Below are 15,076 nucleotides of genomic sequence, written 5' to 3' on the forward strand. Positions count from 1 at the left end.
GAGAGAGAGAGAGAGAGAGAGAGAAGCCAGCCAGATCCGGAACAAGCCAACAGTGGACACACAAATTTTTAAAAGAACACATGCTTGCATCGTTGATACAGGAGGACAAAGAGCTCGCCACTTACAAAATGGGGGAGTACGCTCAGACTTTCTCCACTTAGCGTCGTTTTGCCAACTCCATTGAAACCGAAGCAGCGTAGGGAAGCTGCTTTATATTGAGTCAGAACTTCCCTTTGTCTTGCTCAGTCTCGTCTCCATGGACTGGCAAAGCAGCTCTCCTGGTTTCTTTCCCAGGTGGGCCTACCCTGGAGATGCTGAGGAGACAGGGACTTGAGACCTCCTGTATCCAAGGCAAATGCTCTACCCCTGAGCTTGCAGCTATGGTTCTGTGCATCTTCATGGTCAAAGCAAGCACACAACATCAGCAGTGGGAGTATGAAACCTGGTGGGATAAGTCCCACGATTAGAATGTAATAATGGAGGGATACAATCTATTTCAGAGAAACAGACCAGACAAGAAAGGAGGAGGAGGAGTGGCGTTATATGTCAGGGATGTGTATACTTGTGAAGAGATCCAAGATTTAGAACCTCAAAGCCAAAGTGAGAGCATTTGGGTCAAAATTAAGGGAGAGAAGAATAAGAGAGACCTCATTGTGGGAGTTTACTATAGATCCCCAAGCCAAATGGAGGACATAGATGACGCCTTCCTGGAACAGATGGCCAAGCATGCAAAAGGAAGGGAGATAGTAGTAATGGGGGACTTCAATTACCCGGATATTTGTTGGATGTCAAACTCAGCCAAGAGCATAAGGTCAAACAGATTCCTCACTGGCCTTGCAGACAACTTCATTGTCCAGAAAGTGGGAGAAGCAACAAGAGGAACAGCCATTTTAGATCTGGTCCTAACCAGTGTTGATGACCTGGTTAGTGGGGTAGAAGTGGAAGGATCATTAGGCGTGAGTGATCATGCTCTTCTGAAGTTTACTATACAGCGGAAAGGAGCAGCCAAGCATACTAGGACTCAATTTCTTGACTTTAAGAAAGCTGACTTCATAAAACTTAGGGAAGTGCTGGGTGAGATCCCATGGACAGTAATACTAAAAGGAAAGGGAGTTCATGATGGCTGGGAGTTTGTTAAGAGGGAGATAGTAAAAGCACAACTTCAGGCAATACCAATGAGACAGAAACATGGAAGGTGCCTAAAGAAGCCAGGGTGGCTATCTAAAGAACTTTTAACTGAGTTAAGATTAAAAAAGGATGTGTATAAAAAATGGAAAAGGGGGGAAACCACCAAAGAGGAATTCAAACAAATAGCCAGCACATGTAGACACAAAGTCAGAAAAGCTAAAGCACAGAATGAACTCAGGCTTGCTAGAGAGGTTAAAAGCAACAAAAAAGGCTTTTATGGGTATGTTCGTAGCAAAAGGAAGAACAAAGAAACAGTGGGGTCACTCAGAGAAGATGGTGAAATGCAAACAGGGGACACAGAAAGGGCTGAACTCCTCAATGCCTTCTTTGCCTCAGTCTTCTCCAATAAAGAAAACAATGCCCGACCTGAAGAATTTGGAGCAAATGATTCAGCAGAGGAAACACAGCCCAGAATAACTAAGGAGATAGTACAAGAATACTTGGCTAGTTTAGATGTATTCAAGTCTCCAGGGCCAGATGAACTGCATCCAAGAGTATTAAAAGAACTGGCAGATGTGATCTCAGAACCACTGGCAGTCATCTTTGAGAATTCCTGGAGAACAGGTGAAGTCCCAGCAGACTGGAGGAGGGCAAATGTTGTCCCTATTTACAAAAAGGGGGAAAGAGAGGACCCAAATAATTATCGCCCAGTCAGTCTGACATCAATACCAGGGAAGATTCTGGAGCAGATCATTAAGCAAACAGTTTGTAAGCATCTAGAAAGGAATGCTGTGATCACCAATAGTCAGCATGGATTTCTGAAAAATAAGTCAGTCAGACTAACCTGATCTCGTTTTTTACAGAATTACAAGCCTGGTAGATGAAGGGAACGCAGTGGATGTAGCCTACCTTGATTTCAGCAAGGCATTTGACAAGGTGCCCCATGATATTCTTGTAAAGAAGCTGGTAAAATGCGGTCTTGACTATGCTACCACTCAGTGGATTTGTAGCTGGCTGACTGACCGAACCCAAAGGGTGCTCATCAATGGTTCCTCTTCATCCTGGAGAAGAGTGACTAGTGGGGTGCCACAGGGTTCTGTCTTGGGCCCAGTCTTATTCAACATCTTTATCACCGACTTGGATGATGGACTCAAGGGCATCCTGATCAAATTTGCAGATGACACCAAACTGGGAGGGGTGGCTAACACCCTAGAGGACAGGATCACACTTCAAAACGACCTTGACAGATTAGAGAACTGGGCCAAAACAAACAAGATGAACTTTAACAGGGAGAAATGTAAAGTATTGCACTTGGGTAAAAAAAATGAGAGGCACAAATACAAGATGGGTGACACCTGGCTTGAGAGAAGTACATGTGAAAAGGATCTAGGAGTCTTGGTTGACCACAAACTTGACATGAGCCAACAGTGTGACGCGGCAGCTAAAAAAGCCAATGCAATTCTGGGCTGCATCAATAGGAGTATAGCATCTAGATCAAGGGAAGTAATAGTGCCACTGTATTCTGCTCTGGTCAGACCTCACCTGGAGTACTGTGTCCAGTTCTGGGCACCACAGTTCAAGAAGGACACTGACAAACTGGAACGTGTCCAGAGGAGGGCAACCAAAATGGTCAAAGGCCTGGAAACGATGCCTTATGAGGAACGGCTAAGGGAGCTGGGCATGTTTAGCCTGGAGAAGAGGAGGTTAAGGGGTGATATGACAGTCATGTTCAAATATATAAAAGGATGTCACATAGAGGAGGGAGAAAGGTTGTTTTCTGCTGCTCCAGAGAAGCGGACACGGAGCAATGGATCCAAACTACAAGAAAGAAGATTCCACCTAAACATTAGGAAGAACTTCCTGACAGTAAGAGCTGTTTGACAGTGGAATTTGCTGCCAAGGAGTGTGGTGGAGTCTCCTTCTTTGGAGGTCTTTAAGCAGAGGCTTGACAACCATATGTCAGGAGTGCTCTGATGGTGTTTCCTGCTTGGCAGGGGGTTGGACTCGATGGCCCTTGTGGTCTCTTCCAACTCTATGATTCTATGATTCACTCCCCCCCCCATTTAAACAGAGGGCAAACCATTGGCTGGGGGAAACCCAGCCAGATAGGCAGGGTTTAAATAATAAAATTAATTATTACAGTGGTACCTCGGGTTACATACGCTTCAGGGTTACAGACTCTGCTAACCCAGAAATAGTACCTTGGGTTAAGAACTTTGCTTCAGGATGAGAACAGAAATTGTGCCCTGGTGGCGCAGCAGCAGCGGGAGGCCCCATTAGCTAAAGTGGTGCTTCAGGAAGTGGAATACAAAAAGGGAGGCGAGAGGAGGTCGATGAAACAAGGGTATGAATGATAGAGTACTGAAATGGTATGATGTATGTTTTTAATTGTTTTTGTTTTGTTTTGTTTAGGTCAATGTGTCAATGTTGTGTTTTGTATTGTTTATATATTGTATTGTATTGTTTTTTCCCTTTCTTGTTTTTTTCTTTTCTTTTTGTCTTTTTTCGTCTCTTTCTTTTCTGTAAGTTTTAAAAGTAATAAATATTATTTAAAAAAATAAATAAAGTGGTGCTTCAGGTTAAGAACAGTTTCAGGTTAAGAACAGACCTCTAGAATGAATTAAGTACTTAACCCGAGGTACCACTGTATTACTATTGGTTTAATTTGTCCTTTGTGATGTCATCGGGGGAGAAGAAAGCCTGTCCCACTCCCCACAAAGATACTGGAGCAGTAACAGAAAGTGGGGGGGGGGCGGGTGTGAGAGAGAGAGTGAAGATTTGATGCAGCTGTAGTTTTGCCAAATTCTCACAGAAAAGCAATGATGCTGGCAATGGTTGAGAGTAAAAGAGTCTGCTTATAGGAAAGAATGTGGCTGAGGATCCCCACTCTCCATTCAACCACGCTGTCAAGCCCCCGTGTGAAATGTGCCAATTTCAAAACCCGCAAGTTCTGCATTTTACAATTCGGGGGGGTAAGCAATTTGTGGTCTGCAAACTCTAGCAGTGGGTAGGTGCAAATCAAAGCACACTTTCATTTCAACTGAAGTTACAAAAGCCAGCTGAAACCGACGCTTTCAGGAGGCGGAAGAGAAGTTCAGATCAGAGGATGCATGAAAACAAATACGGGAGGCTGACTCTGCCAGCCTCAAAAGGGCTCACTTCAGCTGTAGCTCCCATTCCCAGCTGTGAAAGCCAAGAAGTCCCACTGCAACAATCTAGATCAGGCTGCAAAACCTCTGCAGCATGAGCTACATGTAGGCAACTGGCAAAGCTTTTGGGGGGCTGGGAGGGTTATTCTGTGCAAGTAGACACAAAAATACAAAATGGATACTGGCAGTTGAGCTTTTTGAGGATCTCAGCTCTTATTACATGCCCCCTACCCACAAAAACCCCTTGAGAGTATATACAAAGTTAGTTTTACCACTATACAGTGGTACCTCGGGTTACATACGCTTCAGGTTACAGACTCCGCTAACGCAGAAATAGTACCTCGGGTTAAGAACTTTGCTTCAGGATGAGAACAGAAATCAGGCGGTGGCGGAGCAGCAGGCCCCATTAGCGAAAGTGGTACCTCAGGTTAAGAACAGTTTCAGGTTAAGAACCGACCTCCAGAACAAATTAAGTTCTTAACCCAAGGTACCACTGTAGTTTAAAACAATGTTGATGGCAGCCTTAATCATTTTCATGAGGCTTATGTATTATAATCAGGGTAGAACTACACTGAGCCTGCCAAGAAAGCTAGGCACAGGTCCTACCTGAAACTTATGAAAATTTCCTGCAGATTAACTAGGATAGAAGTACTGATGGTATCTTGGCAAACATTTCATGGTTTCCTATGGTTACAGCGGATGGTGTTGTGGGTTAAACCACTGAGCCTAGGGCTTGCCGATCAGAAGGTTGGCAGTTCGAATTCCCGTGACGGGGTGAGCTCCCGTTGCTTGGTCCCTGCTCCTGCCAACCTAGCAGTTCGAAAGCACGTCAATGTGCAAGTAGATAAATAGGTACCGCTCCGGCGGGAAGGTAAATGGTGTTTCCGTGCGCTGCTCTGGTTCGCCAGAAGCGGCTTAGTCATGCTGGCCACATGACCCGGAAGCTGTACACCGGCTCCCCCGGCCAGTAAAGCGAGATGAGCGCCGCAACCCCAGAGTCGGTCATGACTGCACCTAATGGTCAGGGGTCCCTTTACCTTTACCTATGGTTACAAATAAAAATAAATAAATCTATTTTTAATAGAGACTTTTAACAGAGGCTTTTGAGAACACAGCTCAAACTCTGCCACTCAACGTGAGTACCGTATTGGAGTAGCTGGCCAGAGGGCCGGAGAACGAAGAGGCCCTGCTCTCTTCCTAGCAGATGTCACCACTAAGCTCCTGTTTTTGAAGGATTTGGGTACCACAAAGTCGTGTCCTACACCAGCCAGCCTGCCCGCCATAACATCAAGGCAGAGAGGTAATGTCTTCCCATCGGTACACAAGAAAATATTTCTGTCTAGCAGAAAGGAGGGTGGGATATTTTTGTTAATAGCACTGCGATGGTCCATGTCCCCAATGTGGCAAGTGCCCTTCTGTCAATCAGAGACCACCTGAGCATAGCTGTCAACATTTCCCTTTTTTTAAGGGAAATTCCATTATTCCGAATAGGATTTTCCCTTAAAAAAAGGGAAAAGTTGACAGCTATGCACCTGAGCCAGCTGACCTTCAGCGCTGCTATGCTACACATGGGCAGGTCAGCAAACTACCTGGATCAACTGGAATGGTTGTGTTTTCTTCCATGCACCATTCTCTTCCTGCCTTGCCCGCTTGAAGCTTCTTTTAAAATAAAGCCTCTTAAAACGGGGGGGGGGGGGGGTTCCTTGGGTTCCTTGGGTGCCTTTTGTGTCAGATTTAAAAGGCATATATGATGTCACCAATGATTTTTAATCTTGTATTTTTATATTGTTATAGCGAGAGACCGAGAGAGGACTAAATAGCTGACTGCTGGCAGCAGGGGCAAAATTAAACAAAAATCATGGCTGAACTGGGCTTTTTGCTGACGCAACACCTTTTTTCTGTTTGAACTGATGTGATCTCCAGGAACAAAGTTGCCCCTGGGCAAAACTCTAGAAAAAGAGCAGCCTAACAAATCAGCTTATCCTTCCCCTAGATGCATTTTTCACTAAGAGCTGGTTCACTAGGGACATTATATAGTGGTTGGGTGGAGGAATTTGGATTTGATATCCCACTTTATCACTACCCTAAGGAGTCTCAAAGCGGCTAACATTCTCCTTTCCCTTCCTCCCCCACAACAAACACTCTGTGAGGTGAGTGGGGCTGAGAGACTTCAGAGAAGTGTGACTGGCCCAAGGTCACCCAGCAGCTGCAGGTGGAGGAGCGGAGACGCGAACCCGGTTCACCAGATTACGAGTCCACCGCTCTTAACCACTACACCACACTGGTCAGAAGGTGGGGAGAGTAAAGCAGGGGAAATGATTCATAGAATCATAGAATTGTAGAGTTGGAAGGGACGCTGAGGATCCTGTGTAGTCCTCCGGAGGGCTCCCCGTGCTTCGGGCGAGTGTCTGCAAGCCTTGCGCGCCCGGCAGGAGCTCCCGCTGGGCGCGCAAGGCTTGGAGCGGCAGCTTGCCGCCCAAAGCACGCGGAAGCCTCCAGAGGGTGCCCCATGCTTCGGGCAGGCATGTGCAAGGCTTGGGGCGGCAGCCGCAGCTGGGGGGGGGATAATTTTTTTTTATTCATTCCCCACCCCAAAAAACGAGGTGCGTCCTATGGGCCGGTGCGCCCTATAGGACGAAAAATACGGTACCTATTTAAGCCAGGGACAACCTGCATTTCAGTGAATGCTGAACACAAACCTCTTTACCAAGATGTTTGTTTCCAGGACCCATCCTATTGCTGTGCTTGTTTTAACTGTTTTTAATTTTAACCTGGCAGGGATCTTCTGGCGAATGGCAGGTGATTATTATTATTAATGTCCTGAACAGCAACTTGGTGCCCATAGGTACCAAGAAGCCCACGGAGACCTACCAGACCTACTAGGTCATATCATGAGCTACAATGGTCAACAACCCTGAGTTTCTTTTCACTCATTCCAGTGTCGGCTGCTTCCATTTCGATTGGCCAGCAGGCATGGAAATGAGGGGGTAGAGAACCATCGGTTCTCTCTGTTGATGGTGTCCAATTAGAGCCATGTTCTCTTCACCCAGCTGCCAGCAGAAGAACATTTCTAATTGGACACCGGCGGCAGAGGGAACAGTTATAATGGGATGCTGCCAACAGACATGTCCAGTCTGAGATTTCAAGTGAGCATCTATGCCTGACTGCAAGCCCTGCCCCCCTTCCCCAAATCCCCACAGTGTTAATGGCAGAAGGGAGAAAAATGGAGCAGGCCATGGGGGTTCAGGAGAAAAAGTGTGTCCCGGTGTGTGTGTGTGTGTGTGTGTGTGTGTGTGTGTGTGTGTGCATGTAAGAAAGGAAGTAAGTTTGCATTCTGTGGAATGTGTGGTTTGCCTGACAGACCTTTTTTCCCCCAAGTGTTTTATAAAATGAGCACTGGACTGCTTTTGCATTTCGAGGCTCAAGACGGTAAACCCCCACCTTGCGCTCAGTTCCTTGTACAGTGATATCTCAGGTTAAGTACTTACTGTATTTTTCGTTCTATAGGACGCACCGGACCATAGGAGGGGGAGAACAGGGGAAAAAAATTTTTTTTCTTGTTCTCCCCCTCTAAAACAAGGTATGTTCAAGGTGCATTCACCCGAGCTTGTGGGGCTGGCGGTGGGGGGAAGTGCTGCTTTCCCCCACCGCCAGCCTCAAAGATCCCTGAAGCCTTTGGAGCGCAGCGCCCCACTGCCCTGCAGAGGCTTTGCACGCAGCCATCCCCAAGCTAGAAGAGCAAGACGGAGCCCTCCATCTCGCTGTTCTGGCTTGGGAACAGCCTTGCTAGCCTCTGCAGGACAGCGGGGTGAAGGCACCCCGCTGCCCTGGAGAGGCTTTGCACGCAGCCATCCCCAAGCTAGAAGAGCGGGACGGAGCCCTCCGCTATGCTCCGTCTCCCTGTTCTGCTGTGCTCCGTCTCCCTGTTCTGCCTTTGGGCTTAGCGGCGCAGCCTGCATTCGCTCTATAGGACGCACACACATTTCCCCTTAATTTTGGGAGGGGAAAAAGTGTGTCCTATAGAGTGAAAAATACGGTAATTTCTTCCGGAGGTCTGTTCTTAACCTGAAACTGTTCTTAACCTGAAGCACCACTTTAGCTAATGGGGCCTCCTGCTGCCACCGCACCGCCAGAGAACGATTTCTGTTCTCATCCTGAAGCAAAGTTCTTAACCCGAGGTACTATTTCTGGGTTAGCGGAATCTGTAACCTGAAGCGTATGTAACCCGAGGTACCACTGTATTCTGCCTTGCCAATGTGTTTTCCCTGAAACAAGCATTGTGTGGCTGGCCATGCACACTGCAGTCACCATTTTATAAATGGGCACGCCTCTCCCATCCCAGCTATTTTGCGATGGCGCCCACAACACTCAACAACAACAAGCAGGATTTTTCCTGCTTGTGCTCGTGGGCCAGAAAGTTGGGAGAACTCTTGGTGTAATGGCATGCCTGGACTTAGGCTGTTTCAAGGAGTGCATGCACTCAGCTCTTGCAAGTGACACTCATGGGGGGCGTCAGCAAAGGCCAGCTCCTTTGCAGTCCAGCCAACTAACAGGAGAAAGAGGGCATAACCACAGCAATCCATGTAGGCTACACATCTATTTTTGTATTGTAACCATTGGAGCGTTCATCAGGTGGGAAAGGAACCCCCATCTTTTCAAAGACACCTCCTATGCTTACTATTAAATATCCCCCCCCCCCGAGTTTCAACAAGTGCATGCAACTTCCTTGGAAAAAACGCCTCAAGGGGAGCCTCTCCTAGTGACATAACCCATTATAAGCAAGTACGGACAAAATAATTAGTTACTCAGAGCAAATGATGAAAACTAGGGAGTCTAGCATTGCAGTCTCTTCCCAGACAGGAAAGAGTCACAACTCCATCTGTCTACTGCAGAACTACAGAAACAAAACAGAACACCCATCGCCAGATACATAATGGGTGACCGGGTGGAGGGGAAGAACCAGTTAGGCTAGATAAATAGAAAAATCTGGCCCAGTGATAACCTTAGGAATGGCCCTGCAAGCATTGTGACTCAGGGGGTGTCAGTGTTTATGGTTAAGTATGAAGAGTCAACATTGAGAGGGATTTGGAGCCAGACATTTGCTTCAAGGCTCCTCTTCAATATAATGCATCTACAATGCAGTCATTGCCCAGCAGATCATATGAAGCAAGCTGGTTGATTTCACAGAAGCTTCCAATGAAGAGACAAAACAGTTTTGCCTTCTTCAAAAGCAGAAATGGACTAGATCAAATTATGCCTTGAGTAATTTTGTATGGGGAAGTAGAAACATATTAATATCTATTAACCTGCACCACTGATATGTTATAAGAGGGATGGGGGGTGGGATACATTGCATGTCATGTTTATTTACAATTCTGTATTTGTTTTTTTGGCTATATATATCAATAAAAACCTGTCAGGCAGAAGAAGCAAAAGTTTATTATTTGCATACATTTTTACTTTAACAATTGTTGCCTACATTTATCTTAAAAAGCTATTGAGCTAGGCCATTAGTGGCCCCATTTCGCAGCAAAACGGCACAAGGCAAGGCTATAAGATTTGAACTCAGGTCTGCATGCCATGCAAATCTCTCACCTTTATGGCAATCTGAGTTACAGCAAGTGAATCAAATTAGTGCTCAACTCCATGAAGCAGAAAGAGTTACTTGTCTGTAATGGTCCAGTCTCATACCCTTTCATCTGCCATCAAGACATGGGAGGATTTCAGATGTGGGCAAATGAGAACTGACATTCTCCACTCTACAGTAGCAGAGCCACAGGGATTTCTCCCATAGTCTTCTTCCAGTTGCCTGATTGTTGCTCCCCGTTCTATGCTCAGCCTGTTTTGTGGAGCTGCATCCCCTTGCATTCTCCTCTTTCCCCCAGGGGTCTCCCTGCTCACCTATCACTCATTGCTAGGGAAGGGCAGAAAGTGGAACGGGAAAGCTAAAAGGTTCTGATGCATCACAGCACTTCTCAACAAGACTGGTACACACAGTGCAAGGTTACAGAATAATGCAGATCATGACTCTGTTGTGAGTTCTAGGTCTCAACACTGGTTCGTCAACATTTACCTTGCTTACAGCACCGAAAGAGCCTGCAAGACGCAATGTTTGCAAAGCTGTTTGAAGCTGTCATTTTAAACGAATGCAATAATCAAACCTTTGGGACTGCTTCAAACCCAACTCTGGAAACTTGTGGCAATCGGCAGGTAATAAATCTAATGAAGTGTGGGCATTTCTAGCCACATTTAGTCCAATACTAACATATATGCTCACACTTATCTGAAGAGGAAAGTCGAATCGTCCATAATGAAATGCACAGATCTCACGTTCTGAAGCCATCTAATAAAGACTTTATTCTAAGAGAGTATTATACTGTAATACCATTAGGGACAATGTGAAAGCATTCTGGACTCATTGCCCTGTGCACTTATGGCTAGGGGACAGCTCATTATCCCTGCACCAAACCCTCCTTACCCTGATGGATGAAGAAGTTTCCTGCTCAACCACAGCAGCCTTTGCCTTTTGTATGAGACCTCTCTCTCACAGAAAATTCAACTGTGAAAGATGTTATTCTCCTTAGCTGGCGTTAACGTTCCACAATGATCCAAAGAACGAGACATACCTGGAGGTTGTTGTGTTGCACACTTCCTTTACTGCCCAGTCTCATGATCTAGAAGTAAAGCAAGAGAAGGGCAACTCCCCTCCTTCTACCTCTTTATTTGGGGTGGGTGACGGAGAAAAGAATGGAGCCTCTTGTCTCCATCTGCAGTTGAGCAACAACTGAGACAGGATCCTGTGACAATCACGCTGCTACTTGGAGAAAGCTAGAGGGTAAGTGAAGCTTAACAAACCATCCCCTAATATTAGAATCTGCCAAGAAAAGCTCCATTGAACGCCAAGACATTATGAAAAAATTTAAACAGGCAGCCCGGCTGGTGGCCAGTTTTGAGGTCAGACAGTCTATAATATTGTGTTAACCCAATGTATTATGTTTGGAAAGCTTGATCTAGTCAGTGGGAGAGAGGGAGAAACATGGAAGCCACATTGGCCAGTAAAGAAACTGAGTATGTGCCCTCAAAGGACTGACAAAATTTGCTTAAAGCAGAATATAAGCATCCCATAGAATGCAAGAGGCATCCCTTATTCTCAGCACTGTCATTAAGTCTGTCTGCTCCCCCTTAAGTCTCCTCGTGGTGTTTTGGATCTTCTTCACTGAAGACCCTTCAAGAGTAGTCAGGCAGTCATTACAGAGCCAGGACAACTCTTTCCCCTTTTTGCCATCTCAGTGTCTCTTCACCCTACTACAGCAGTAGCCTGCTTGCCCCCACCCCACTCAAGATATTAACAATGGACTCCTAGACTCCCGCTCATGTAATGTATGTAGAGCAAACTTTGCTCCCAAAGTCCACTGAAGGTTAGAGGAGCTGACTGAAGAGTTTGGGGAAGTAGGATCTGGGAATCCTACAAACATAATTTCACAACTCAGCTGCTTCCCTTTCTTTCTAGGAACACATCTCACATAAGCGGCACTTCACTATATGCAGTCAAGCATTGCGTTTCTTCTAGCTGGACCAGCCATAAGAAAGCCACAAACATGGCTCAGATACAGGGAAAGAGGGAGAGGAGGGGAGATGCACCAGATTATGCTTTGAATTTAAAAAGGATAGCATGGGGACAATGCTCCCAGAACACATTTGTTGGTGTAAAAAAAAGCTGAATTGGTGATTTCACAAAGTTAAGTTAAACAGATATACAAGAATGTTTGTTTAATTATCAAGATACAAAAATACAATCACAATAATAAAGTTATAAAATAAAAACAAGAAAATCATGCACGGGGGAAGAAACACATAGGGCAAGAAATAAGAAGCAAATAAGAAATGACTAAATGTTGGTACATAATGAAATGTGAATTTACAAATATAATGTATATGTAATACTATGTAAATATTTCATATATGTATCACGACATAAATATTTTTTAAAAAAGCTGAATTGGTTGAACTGACTAAAAGGAACAAACTTACTTATTCTACACAAGATGGCAGTTCAGTTTTCCTAAGAAGATATGCCAGACCGCAATACTGTACTAATACTTTAAGCCTGGCATTAGGGGAAAGTTCTACTATTCTTGGTATTGGGGCCATCTAGACAGCCCCACTACCAATTCCCAGGGTGAATTTAGTGGAACTGAACACATGAATGTTGCACATGACATCCTACATGTACAGGTTTCCCCGTATATCCATGACAATGGGTTGAGTCACGTGATGTGTTCCACTACATGAAATAGCTACATGCTCCCTACAAGGATATTGGTCCCCATGGCAAGTATAGCAGCTCGGCTGACTCTTAGAGCAAATGCACACATAACTTGTGATGTACCAAGCTGAATGCAACCTGCCAACCACGCACAGAAGCTCTCGAGGATTCAGTAAGTGTCAAGTATTTGCTGTTGCTGTGCCTGCCTGGGACTGCAGAAACAGAAACAGGAGGGTTTTCGAGCAAGCCACAAGCCACAGGTGATGGGCTGTGCAGACCTGCTTTAGAGTCAGAGAACTGAGCATGTCACCATGTGGGAGGTCTCTGAAAATGGACTCCCCATATCTAGCGTCTCCACCCACATCGTTCAACCCGGACACTGAGGTCCAGCTCTGAGGGCCTTCTGGCGGTTCCCTCGCTGCAAGAAGCCAAGTTACAGGGAACCAGGCAGAGGGCCTTCTCGGTAGTGGCACCCATTCTGTGGAACACCCTCCCACCAGATGTCAAAGAGAAAAACAACTACCAGACTTTTAGAAGACATCTGAAGGCAGCTCTGTTATGGGAAGCTTTTAATGTTTAAGTGACTATTGTATTTTAATATTTTGTTGGAAGCCACCCAGAGTGGCTGGGGAAACCCAGCCAGATGGGCGGGGTATAAATAATAAATTATGATGATTATTATTATCCAGCATTTGCAAGGACTCTCCATGCAATTTGCCCCCAATTACTGCATTGGCCCGAATATAAGCCACCCCCCCCAAATTCTGATCGGGAAAAGTTAAAAGTAAGGCTTATATCCAGGAACTTACGCCACTGTCAAAGCGGGGTGGCTCCCCCCCCCCCCAGCAGCTCAGGAGTGCAGCCACCCGCTGCTCCAAAACCTCCCTCGAGCCATCAGAATGAAAGGGGGGGTCAAGCTGCTTTGCTGGTGGCCTCCCCCCTTGTTTTGACGGCCCCCCAGAGAGCAGCCGGAAGCGTGGGGCAACAATGCCACTGGCAAAGTGGTGTGGCTCCCTCTGGAAGCAGGCCTGGTATTTTTTCTTTTTCTCCCCCCCCCCTCAATTTTTAGGGTGTGGCTTATTTGTGGGTGTGGCTTATATTTGGGCCAATACGGTACACAGCCATTCTCCATGCTCCCCACAGTAGTCTCTAAGAACCTGGACAGGGAAAACTAGATGTGGATGAGAGAGTGTCACATGGCTAGGACTTGCAAATGCAACTGCCAGGATAGAGATAGTTTGCCATGGGGAGAGTGATTTGTAGCAGCGCTATCAACAGAAGGAAGCCAAGGCAAATATCATAAAAGATGTGTGTAAGAGGGGGTCGGAACCATTTGGCCTGCTATGTCCCTTGTCAAAAGCAGGACTGTACCCAAGATCTGCTCTCTACCAATTGCTTTCGAAAGGGTTTCATGGTGATAATGTAGTTCTTAATGGGGAGGAGATTTCCCTGGGGCAATTAAGAGTTGCACAAAAGCATCTTCCCATGTTGCCAGAACAGCACTTCGGAGCTGAAAAGTGGCACCTAAAAATAGGTACCAATTTGCATGGGGGGTTTATACAGCATACACTCCCAATCTTGCTGGCTTGCCACTGTGTGGGTTACCTGTGCTAGCTTGCTGCTGCTGCCCCAGTGTTTACCTTGCAAGGATCAGATATGTTGAGCCAGGTGCAACAAAAAAGGAAGAGCAGGAGCCTGCAGGCAAAAGGGATATCCCAAGGAAACAGGAGTTTGGGAAGACATTGCACTTTTCTGTATTCTGAGATCTAATAGTCTAGATGGCCACAAATTTATAGCCATTTATAGCCAAAGCTACTTGCCCACTCCATGGAGGTGAATCGGAGGTAGCCAATGTGGTGCCTATCACATGCTGTTAGACCACAACTCCCAACAACCCTAATCATTGACAATGCTGCATGGGGCCGATGAGAGTTTTAGTCCAACAGCGTCTGCAAGGGCAGCATACTGGTTATTATCCCTGAATTCAGGGTGCCTCTTTACCTAAGGAATGCCTGGCAACACCCAGAAGCCCACCATTCCTGTATTACATGCACACAAGTGAATCCCACCTGAAGCTCAGGGGCACAGCACCAGTCTTGAATGCATCTCCGGTTAAGGCACCTCAAGATCTAAGCAGAGGTCTTTTCCCAAGTCTAGGATTTACACTGCCAGAGCAAGTAAATATGGTGAGATGGACTTGTCTGGTTCAATAGAAAACTGCCTCCTATATTTGTACGGCATTTGTGGTTTTCATATTCAAGTGACAATAGCAAGTGACAATTACTAACTGCGGGTGACAAAGGCATCCGTTGCAAAGGGAAAAGTGGGCCCCATTACATAATTTGCAAAGTAAAGGGTACACAAACTCTTCTTTAATGAGAAGGCCATATGCTTATTCTTTCCTCACTTTAAACTCCTCCGTCAGAGCAAAGTTTGTTCAACAGACTAAACCATTTGTATTAACATGCCCTGTGTTTGTTCTTGCTACAGAGAGGCCTACTTAGAAGCGAAACACAAAATGTACTTGCACCAG

At 45.9% G+C, this 15,076-nt stretch overlaps 1 protein-coding gene across 7 annotated transcripts in view; it reads right to left on the reverse strand.

The window, feature by feature from the left end:
• The window catches only part of CDC42EP4 (CDC42 effector protein 4), a 49,607-nt gene that overhangs the window by 7,737 nt on the left and 26,794 nt on the right, over positions 1 to 15,076 (reverse strand). Inside the window, exon 1 of one of the 7 annotated variants that reach the window (XM_079965636.1) lies at positions 10,904 to 11,050. The exons of 5 other annotated variants lie outside the window; for them this stretch is intronic. The gene's annotated coding sequence lies outside the window, so the exon portion shown is untranslated. One more of the 7 variants, XM_079965638.1, reaches the window with a different exon arrangement.

Source organism: Podarcis cretensis (assembly GCF_951804945.1).
Source record: "Podarcis cretensis genome assembly, chromosome: 2".
Lineage (NCBI taxonomy): Eukaryota > Metazoa > Chordata > Lepidosauria > Squamata > Lacertidae > Podarcis > Podarcis cretensis.